We start from the raw sequence: 10,169 nt of genomic DNA, 5'->3' as shown, positions 1-10,169 counted from the left end.
CTGAAGGTAGAGGGGAAAATGAATGCACCAAACTACAGAGAAATCCTAGAAGAAAAGCTAATGAAGTTTGCAAGAAACCTGTGCCTTAGGAAAAAATTTGTTTTCCACCAAGACAACAAGCCCAAGCATGAAAACAAAGCAACATGGGAAAAGCATAAAAACACCAATCTTAATGTCCTGAAGTCAGAGTTCAGATCTCAATACCAGAGAATTTGTGGCTGGGCTTGAAAGCTGTTCACTCACAACTCCCATGAAACCTGACAGGGCAGTTTTGAGCAGTTTTGCATATAAGAATAGAGAAAGATGGCACTGTCCAGATATGCAAAGCTGACAGACAGAGACTTGTGCACACAGACTCAAGGCTGTAATGGATGCCAGTAGTGCATCTACTACTGATTGATGGCTGGAGGTGGAATTTATGTGATCAATTACTTTGCATTTTATATTTGCAATTAATGTAGGCCACTTTGTAGAAATATGTTTTTACTTTGACATTAAAGAGTCTTTTTTCTTTTGTTCAAAATCAAAAAAGCCAAATTAGATCTATTATGATTCAATGTTGTATAATGTGAAAACTTTTAAGGGCGGAATCATTTTTATAGGCTATCTATCATACATAATGTCTTTCTTATCTATCTCTCTATTGTGATGGACAGCACACATGTCCTAGCCAGGATGGGCCATGGTTCCTTAACTGGATGGGAAGCCAACTGTACAATGTCACAAGAAACAGGTTGATGATCATCCGGTTTCAGCCACAAGACAGGCAGTGGGCAATGGGATTGAACCAATGAACAATACCCAGCTGGGAGGCCAGTGTAGTGGAAGAACAGGGGGAGACAACCAGGCAGTATTTTATGCTCTCCCAACACGTTAGGTGGCAGTCTTCCTGGGCAACGATACCTGTACAGACCCCCACAAGGCATGCTGGGAATTGTAGTGCCATATGACGACTTTGTCAGGTTCCAGGGTTGCTTCCAGGAGGAAGTACTTCCATTGGGCTATACCCTAGTACCAGAAGTACTCCGAGGTTCAACATAAAAGAGACCACTCAACCTCAAGCTTGCCTGGGGGAGTGAAAGGAGAGAAAGAGAGAAGAATTGTATTGTGTTTGGTTTATGCCCATTTTGAAGCCTTTGTGCAATTTATTGGTAAGAATAAACCTTTAATATAAACCAGGACTTGTGAATGTGTGGTTGTGTCTGGGGTTTGGAGTGCTGCAGCTCCCCATGGTGGTCACGCTATAAGGGGGGACCCAAAAATAATGAGATTTTTTTTTCTGGAGACTGGAGAGGCATCAGTTCCAATGTTTGCGACTAGGTGCATTAACTAGACTGCCCTCTGCAACGTTTGGCCAAGCGGCGTGCTTGAGGTGCTCAAGTGATTGCATGATGCAGTGCGGAGAAAACGACCAAAATTGTGGCGATCAGGCAAGTGGCTTCTGCATCACGACAATGCTCCTGCACACATAGCATTGAGTGTATGGCAGTTTCTCATGATGACAACAGTTAACCCCTTGCCCCTTTGCCCCACCCCACCCTCACTCTCGCAAGGAGGAGGAGGTCAACATGCAAACGATGGAGGCACTGAAAGTTATCACTTTGCAAGAGTTTCAGAACAGTTTTGAACAATGGAAAAAGTGGGGGGACAAGTGCATTGCATCTCAGGGAGAGTATTTTGAGGGTAATTAAATTTTATAAATATTCTGATAAATAATATGATTTTTTTTAAATTTCTCGATATTTTTGAGTCCCCGCTCGGATATATATCTAGAAGAAATACTCAGAACACAGACTCGTTCCTTTTATGATAACTAACTAAATTACTACCATTGGTACAAACAGGCTTTTTGACATACTATCCCATCTCTGCTTGGTATGCTTTGTCTTTCAGACACAGCATATTTCATACAACCAGTGTTAATAGTTATTAATTTAAACATGTTCAGGAACATCAAGAAGTAAGCTAACCATCTACTAACACTCACACTCACTCAATGTGGGCCAATTTAGAGTTAGTAATTAATAAAAAAAGGTACCAAGAGAACAACCTACAATTGCACAAAGATCATATGCAAATTCTGTATGAAGTGAACCAGCAGTGGGGCCACCAGACTATTTTAACGAAGAGCATGTTTTCTGCCAAATAACTAAGCTTTAATTTCCAAAATGTATGTTTTTTTAGCAACCTTTAACTCCTTAAAAGGGTTCTAAAATGTTTTCTTTATTAGCAACCCTCTGTATTCTGTACCCTTTACATATCTGTGGTCATATCACAGTCTTTCTCTACTTTATTTGAAGGCTTGAAATATTCATTACATTCTCCCACACCTTCTTTGCTCCGCTTGCATTCTTTACCTTGCCGGGTAACGTGTGCATGGCCAAGTAAACATTTGGTTTCTTGCTTATTAAAGATGCTTCCGCATAGCTTCTACTTACTATAAGAATTCTTTTAATATGTTGGCAAGGTTTTCTTGTGTAAGAGCAGGGCCTAACCCTACTTTACCCTGGATGCCCCGTTTCAAATGGCCAGGCAGACAACTTCTTTTTTCAGAGCATTAAATGATTCAGCACAATATGACCTTAACCTAAATTCACATAAGGTGGCATCATTCTTCTGCTCTAGACACACACAGGAGGTCAATCTGAGACAATATTGTCCTGCTTCATGTGTTAAACATTCCATACCGGATTAAAGTAGATGTTCAAAGACCATTATTTTCAATCAATCTGTTTTGCATATTATCTTGTACTGATACTAGCCATGAAAGGCGTTATGTCAAAAAGATAAAAGGACTGACAATCTGTCAGAATTTTAAACAATATACTTTTAAAAGTGGAAGGAATTGAATAGAAAAGCAAGAACAGCTAAAGGAGGAATGACTCCATATAAAAAAGTTTTAAGCTGTGTGTAACAAGACGAGACTTCAGACATGGGAAAGGTTTTGGGCAGCTACCCATATAATATGTTTCTGGCTGCAAAAGTAAACAATTGTAAGTCCAGAGTACTTTACAAGACTGAGTCCAAAACAGAACTGAATTCTAGAGGAAGGGAGTGAGGCTTTATAGGAGGTCTGGGGGAAGTGATGTCATCCTTGGGGCCGGAACCGAAAGTGATGTCGTCCTTGGGTCCGGAAGTGACGTGTCCCAAGTTGAGGCAGAGGTTCCTGGTGGGATTTTCTGGGAAAGGTCTGCAGGGGACTTAGAAAGAGAGTTAGTGTACCCCGCCACCCCCTGGGTAGATGTTTTACCATTATTCTTTAAGCCCTTCAGCTGCCTCCTATTCGCACATGTGTGACATGTATCAAAGCAAATGAACCCCTTGAAAAGTGTTATATCTTTCCACTTGACAATCATATTTCAAAGCCTAAATAACATTCTTAAGTCCTGTTTAGTTCAATTCAAGGCCACAGGTGGCTGGTGCCTATTCTTGTAGCATTGTCTACAAGGCAGGAAGCATTTGAATCAGGATGCCACTCCATTCACATAAGGTCAATTTAGAACTGACAACCAAATGTGAACTAAGTTTATTCCTTAGTATATGGGTGTCTTTCTGTAGGACACTGCCATTGCATTACTGAGTTTACTGTCACAATGTTAAACCTGCACATTTGTATGATGTATGATGAAACTGGAGAAAAACCCATGCAGAAACATGGGAATGTGTAAATTATCAGTGGACAACACTTAGGTATGGGTTTCAAAGTGACACCAGATGCATGAGGCCGCAGCACTAAAAATGAACAGACTCTAGTTTGGGTTTGCCTATGCCTTGAGATGAACTAGCATCGCATCCTGAGTTTTATCTTTCTCATTCCAAAGATGTCAGGACAGGCTATGATTTTCTGAAACTCTATTAGAACAAATACTCTAGATTAGTCTTAGATAGATAGATAGATAGATAGATAGATAGATAGATAGATAGATAGATAGATAGATAGATAGATAGATAGATAGATAGATAGATAGATAGATAGTACTATACTCAGAGTATTAAAGTAATACAGAGATGGTCTGTCCATTTTCGAGAACCTGTTAAATCCAGTTCATAGTCACACAGGCTGGAGCCAATCCAAACAGCAGTAGTAACAATACAAGAATGGACTCTGGGTCCTTCCAAAAAAAAAAAAACAGATAAAGAAGACACCATGCCATCCTGGAGTATAAGGTGTATAATGCAATAAAAAGGCCACTGGAGATTCCGGTTATACTGCATGACTAGCTTCTAGGATAAGTGGCTTTTATGAGATGTAATATGATCTCAGGTTCTTTCTTGGCATTCCAATCAATTTGGTAGTAACATTCTTTGAATTCCTTCTTTCTTATGATCTTCAACTGTTTCATTTTCAGAATCAGAAAAAAATGCATTTCTGAATGTCACTCACGAAGGCTTCAACATTCTTTTATAATTTGTCACGCTGTTTTGTGAATTTTGTCACATATGTTTTACCTGATTCATGTAAGATAAAAATAACTTGAAATGCTTATTTGATGAGTCATAATCATATATCCTAGGAGAGAGAAACCTGTTTCGGGAGACACTGATTTTCATTTTTTTTTAGAATAGTATGTACAGTATATCCAGGGAGTGCTTTAAAAATAGTCCAGCTGAGAGTTTGCCTTAACCATTTAATTCCCAGACACAGTCCTACTCTACAAACAGGTCTGTAGATAGCCATCTGGAAAGTCCTCTCAATAATCAATGGGAACTGTGCTCTATATTCATGTCTGATCCTTTTTGAGATGTATTCAGGGATAAGCTCATATTTTCCCAGCTAGGGCTTATTCCTGTTCTACTTTTAGACATTTAGAAATATGTACTTGGTATACTATTTATTTACTCTTTTCTTGTGTATACATTGTGGCTGGAGTGACAGGTCTACAGACAGCAAGGACATTTTGCAGTGGCAACCAGGTCTATCCTTTTCACTGGTATACTGTAGCTGTGTGTTGTTGGCAGAAGAGTAGATCTGCCCCATGCAGCACTGTTTAATAAACTTTAGTACCAGACGTTTTAGATTTTTTTGAGAATTTTGTTTGATAGGGCTTCGGCAAGCTGATATGTGTTATCTATGTGACAATATCCCCATTTTGATGTTTGTAAACTGTTACAAATAAATATGTTGTAAAGTTATATTTTACAAATGTGAATCTTGACCAGTTCACCAACTTACTCCAACCAAAGATTCTCTCCATCAGCGTATTCCAACAGAAAGGGACGAACACTTCAATCTCATTATTAATATTTTATTATTTTCTCAGTCTCAAGATGAAGCGAATAAAAAAGAAAAAAGGCAAGGGAAGAAGTATTAAAAAAGAATGAATGGTCATTATTGAAATACCTCGATCATAACTGATAATTAAAAATGTAGTTATAATTTTCATTGCTTTCATTTTTTATATGATATGTATTATCTTTTATTTTGTAAGTGTGGAGGGGGGTGGCAAACTCAAAGACTACCCCAGGTAACAAAAACTCCAGCTATGCCACTGGTCCCTTATATTGTCCACAGACAAAAAACAAAAAAATAATCAAAAGAAATTACACTCTTTGGCATATGTTCCTAATTCAACAAAATGAAGAGTAGCACGGTTGCAGTCACTGGTAGCAGAACTTTGTCTGGTGGGTTGCTCTAGTCTGAAATGATGCCTCTTTCTGGGACAAAAGGGTTTTTATGGCAGCTGGACCGAAAGGGGTGGGGTCAAAAGACTTCACCGGGTGGCATCTCAGTACTGTGGGGAACGAGGGAGATGACAACATTAGTGGCAGTGCTCCCTCTTGTCTCGGCAGGTTACTACATACCTCGAATGAGCCTGTAAGGAGGTCCTCCAACATGCATGCATGGGCAACAGCAAACCACATTTTTAATGTGGTTTGCTTCAAATGTTACAAGAGGCGCTTTTGCATGGGCATATCTTTAAATGCTTAATGTGATCGATCTCAAATTATCTATCCATCCATCTATCCATCTTTCCATCCAATTATATTCAGTTGTTTCTATGATAATCTTAGGAATACAAGAAGAATATATGAAGATAAGAAATACATACATTTTAATGTGGTTTGCTTCAAATGTTACAAGAGGTGCTTTCACATGGGCATATCCGTAAATGCTTAATGTGATCGACCTCAAATTATCCATCCATCCATCAATCTATCCATCCTTCCATCCAATTATATTCAGTTGTTTCTATGATAATCTTAGGAATATATTTTGTATGGTTTTCTTTATGTACCATGGATTTAGAAAGTATTCAAACCCCGTCAACATTTTCACATTTTCCTATGATACAGCCTTGTGGTAAAATCGTTTAAATTATTTTTTCCCCAAATTAAGCAACACTCAATACGTGAAGTGAAAACAGGATTTGTACATTTTTAGCATTTTTTTTTAAATAAAAATCTGAAATATCCCATTGACACAAATATTCGCACCTATTGCTATAATACTTGGCTCTATGTGGTTCCCATTTTTTTAATCATTGTTGAGATGTTTCTACATCTTGTTTGGAGTCCACATGTGGTCAGTTCAGTTGATTAGATACAATTAGGAAAGGCACACAGCCTGTGTATAGAAGGGCCCACAGCTGACAATGTGTATCAGAATGAAAACCAAGCCATGAGGTTGAAGAAATTGCCTACGGAGCTTAGGGACAGGATTGTGTCAAGACACAGATCTTGGGGAAGGCTTCAAAAAAAATTCCTGCAGCACTGAATGTTCCCAAGAGCACAATGACCTTCAACATTAATTTTTAAATTGAAGACATTTGGAACAACCAACACTATTACTATTACTATTACACTAGTGAAAAAAAAATGACTAGAGCTGGCACCTAGCCAGACTGAAAAATCACAGAAGAAGGGCCATCATACAACAGGTAACCAAGAATGATAGCCACTCTAGCTGAACTCTAGAGAACCTGTGTGGAGATGAGAGAATCTTCCATCACTACAATCACTCTATTGATCTGGCTTATATGACAGAAGGGTAAAACAGAAGCATCTGCTCAGTAAAAGACACATGGACGCCCACTAGGAGTTTGCAAAAAGGTTCCAAAAGGACTTACAGATTATGAAAAATAAGATTCTCTGGTCTGATGAAACCAAGATTAACATCATGTGTGGAGGAAACCAGGCACTGATCATTATCTCTACAATACCATTCCAATGATAAAGCATGGTGGTGCCAGCATCATGCTGTAGGGTTGTTTTTTGGTGGCAGGGGCTGTTGAGACCAGACATGGTTGAAGGAAAGCACAGAAATATCCTCAATGAAAACTTGCTCCACAGTGCTCTGGATCTCAGACTGGGCTGAACGTTCACCTTCCAACATGACAATGACCCTAACCACAAACCAAAGACAGCACAGGAGACAGTTAGGAACAACTCTGGGAATGTCCTTGAGTTGCAGAGCCAGAGACTGGGCTTGAACCCAAATGAAAATCTCGGGTGAGACCTAAAAATAGCTGACCACTGACAGTCTCCATCCAACCTGATAGACCTTGAAAAGATCAGAAGAGAAGAACGGCAGAAAATCCCAAAATCCAGGTTGGGAAGTTTGTTGCATCATGATACACAAGAAGATACCAGTCTGGAATCACTGCCATAGGGAGGAGAGGAGGAGAGGTTAGGAGCATTCGCTGATATAGTGCATTGCTGCACCCACCACATGACAAGATCCCAGATTAGTATCATGCAGCCATGTGACAGGATCTGTCTAAAAACAAAGAAAAGGATCTGAATACTTTTGTCACTGTGATATTTCAATGTTTTTTTAATTTGCAAAATGTTGCAATTTGTGGAGGGTAATGAGTATTTCCTAATGTGGGGAAAATAATGTACATTACTTTAGCACAAGGCTGCAATGTACAGTAGCAAAAAGTGGAAAAAGAGAAGGGGGCTGGATACTTTCTGAACCCACTGCTTATTCAGAAATGTTTTTGTGCTCTTTCTCACATCTTATTCGATTCAATTCATTTTACCATCTTCACAGAAATACAGGGCATTCCTCAGGCATAAACAGAGATGCTCATCAAAGTCTTTATGAGGTTTTATTGTATTCAGAACTTTCCACAAATCTTCTGCATGGCTTTAATCCTACACTCATTGTATCTCAAATCTTATGATATCTAATCCCTTCTTAAATCTTCCCAAACATTCTTATGATCTTGCCAGGCCTATTAAGAGATGGCCATCTAAGTCTGTCTCATATCATCTCAGATTTTATTAGAAAGACTAAGCACAATCTTACTATTCCATGTTTAGAGAAGCTTAGTATATTCTAAATTAGAGTTTATCATATATACAATATATTTGGGGGTATATTCTGAAGTGTCACTGTAGACCACCTCAGATCTTACCACCATGCAATGTTTTTCTTAACTCACATGCTCCAGCCTCCTAGAAATGATACAAATAGTTCACATAGACACTGTGTGGATTGTCTGAGATTTAACACGTTATTTTTTTCTCAGATTTTCCAAGAAATGTTCAAAGTTGTCTCGCTCACACAAAGCAAGAGATGCTCTTCTTTGAGCAGATCAATCCATTATTCTTCAAACTAATCCAACAGAAATCCTTACTTCCAGCTATTAATGTTCTTAATCCGGCACCTACCTTTTTTGTCTAGGAAAATTAGATTTCAACTAAACACTATATACAGTAAATACAGTAGTTAGTAAAGCGATCTTTCTTTACACGACTACCTCACGCCACCTCGTGGCCATATAGAAAGGCTGCGTCCTTTATTATGATGAGGACTAACCTAAGTCAAGCCCTCCGAAAGTCTAACCTCTATGTACATTTGTTCAACCCATAAAGTGCCCATCTGCAAACGAAGCTACAAAAACGTATTTTATTTGCTATTTTGGTTGTTATGAATTTTCTGGGTGAAGATGTAATAAATAGCCATTCCCCAATTTGAACCCTCTACACTGAAATGTCGTTAAAAAGTGGAGTTACAGTAAAACCGTACGAGTTCTGAACAGCCTGTTTGAGCATTTGCCCTGGATTCCTTTACGAAGCTCACTAGTATTATGAACTCAAAACCAAAGCTACCGAAGACGGAACCTTTGAATGAAGCGTCAAGTTCCGACCGGAGCAAATACGCAGCTGCAATTGGTATCTCAGCCGATGGATAACTTTTGATGTTTGGGAGTTTTCATTGTGGCGTGTCCTTTTCGTGAGGAGGATTTTTAAACATGAAATAAAAGGTGAGTAAGCAAGACCGTCCGAGGAGAGGTTTTATGAACAGAGAGTAAGCAATTCGGAGGAACCGCGTATTTATTTGAAAGTTCATAAGAATGTTGTTTTTGTAAAGATGGGTGCCTGGTATTCTATATTTTTGAGTGAGAATGTATTCAGTCTGGGAGGGATGCTGTAAGAAGCAGGATAAACTGTTTGGGTAGATACGTATGATTTGGAGGATTATGTCGGTTGTGTGAGAGACAACAGAGAGTTCTTTTTAAAAATACGTTATTGAGTATAGATATAGTTTGTGGTTCATTAAGGTTGACTGACAATTCATTGATGTTATAGATGACAGTGTGAAAGAGACTGATTTACGATGATTACGGCTGATGCCGAGTACGTCTTGTGTTAATCAACGTGTTCTGTGGCCAGAAGTGATAAAGTGTGCGAAAAATACGCTGGTGTGCGTGGTCGAATATGCGATGTTGTTTTGAACAACAGCACCAACATGTCGCTGCTGTCATCAGGATTGACAGGTGTTACAATCAAAACCCGTCAATTCTGAAAAAGACTAGGAATGAGACGATACACTTGGCCCACGCCACAATTCGTATTGCGATTAGGGCTTCACGATACAGTATTCTCACGATATGAAATTTTCATAAAATAACTGTACTTACTGTTTAGTTTTTCTTATTATGAGTCTTCAATAAATCAAAAAGTAAATTTACCTCCGTGCACAAGTTTTTGTAAGCTTTTTCTTCCTTTTTATTAAAATAATCGTAAATAATAACATAAAATATTTGCCCTGCAATAACATAAGATGCGTTGCATGTTGATTCTGTACGCATTACAATAAAGACCCTGTAAACCTACTGTATAATATAAAACTACTCAAGTGCAAAACCATTAAAGTTTAAATGTTATCTTTTTGTTTTCTGAATGAATATCAAGCATTGGGGATTAACAAAGTATATCAA

The 10,169-nt window shown here is 38.5% G+C and overlaps 1 protein-coding gene across 5 annotated transcripts in view; it reads left to right on the top strand.

The window, feature by feature from the left end:
• The first annotated feature begins 9,105 nt into the window (after positions 1-9,105).
• acd (ACD shelterin complex subunit and telomerase recruitment factor) overlaps positions 9,106-10,169 on the top strand; it is a 58,360-nt gene continuing 57,296 nt past the window's right edge. For 3 of the 5 annotated variants that reach the window (XM_039763041.1, XM_039763040.1, XM_039763038.1), the window contains exon 1: positions 9,106-9,212. The gene's annotated coding sequence lies outside the window, so the exon portion shown is untranslated. The remainder of the gene's footprint in view (positions 9,213-10,169) is intronic. The other 2 variants (XM_039763039.1, XM_039763042.1) reach the window with 2 other exon arrangements.

This window comes from Polypterus senegalus, chromosome 9 (assembly GCF_016835505.1).
Source record: "Polypterus senegalus isolate Bchr_013 chromosome 9, ASM1683550v1, whole genome shotgun sequence".
Lineage (NCBI taxonomy): Eukaryota > Metazoa > Chordata > Cladistia > Polypteriformes > Polypteridae > Polypterus > Polypterus senegalus.
The sequence above is the reverse complement of the archived record's forward strand: the minus strand, read 5'-3'. Positions and strand labels throughout refer to the sequence as shown.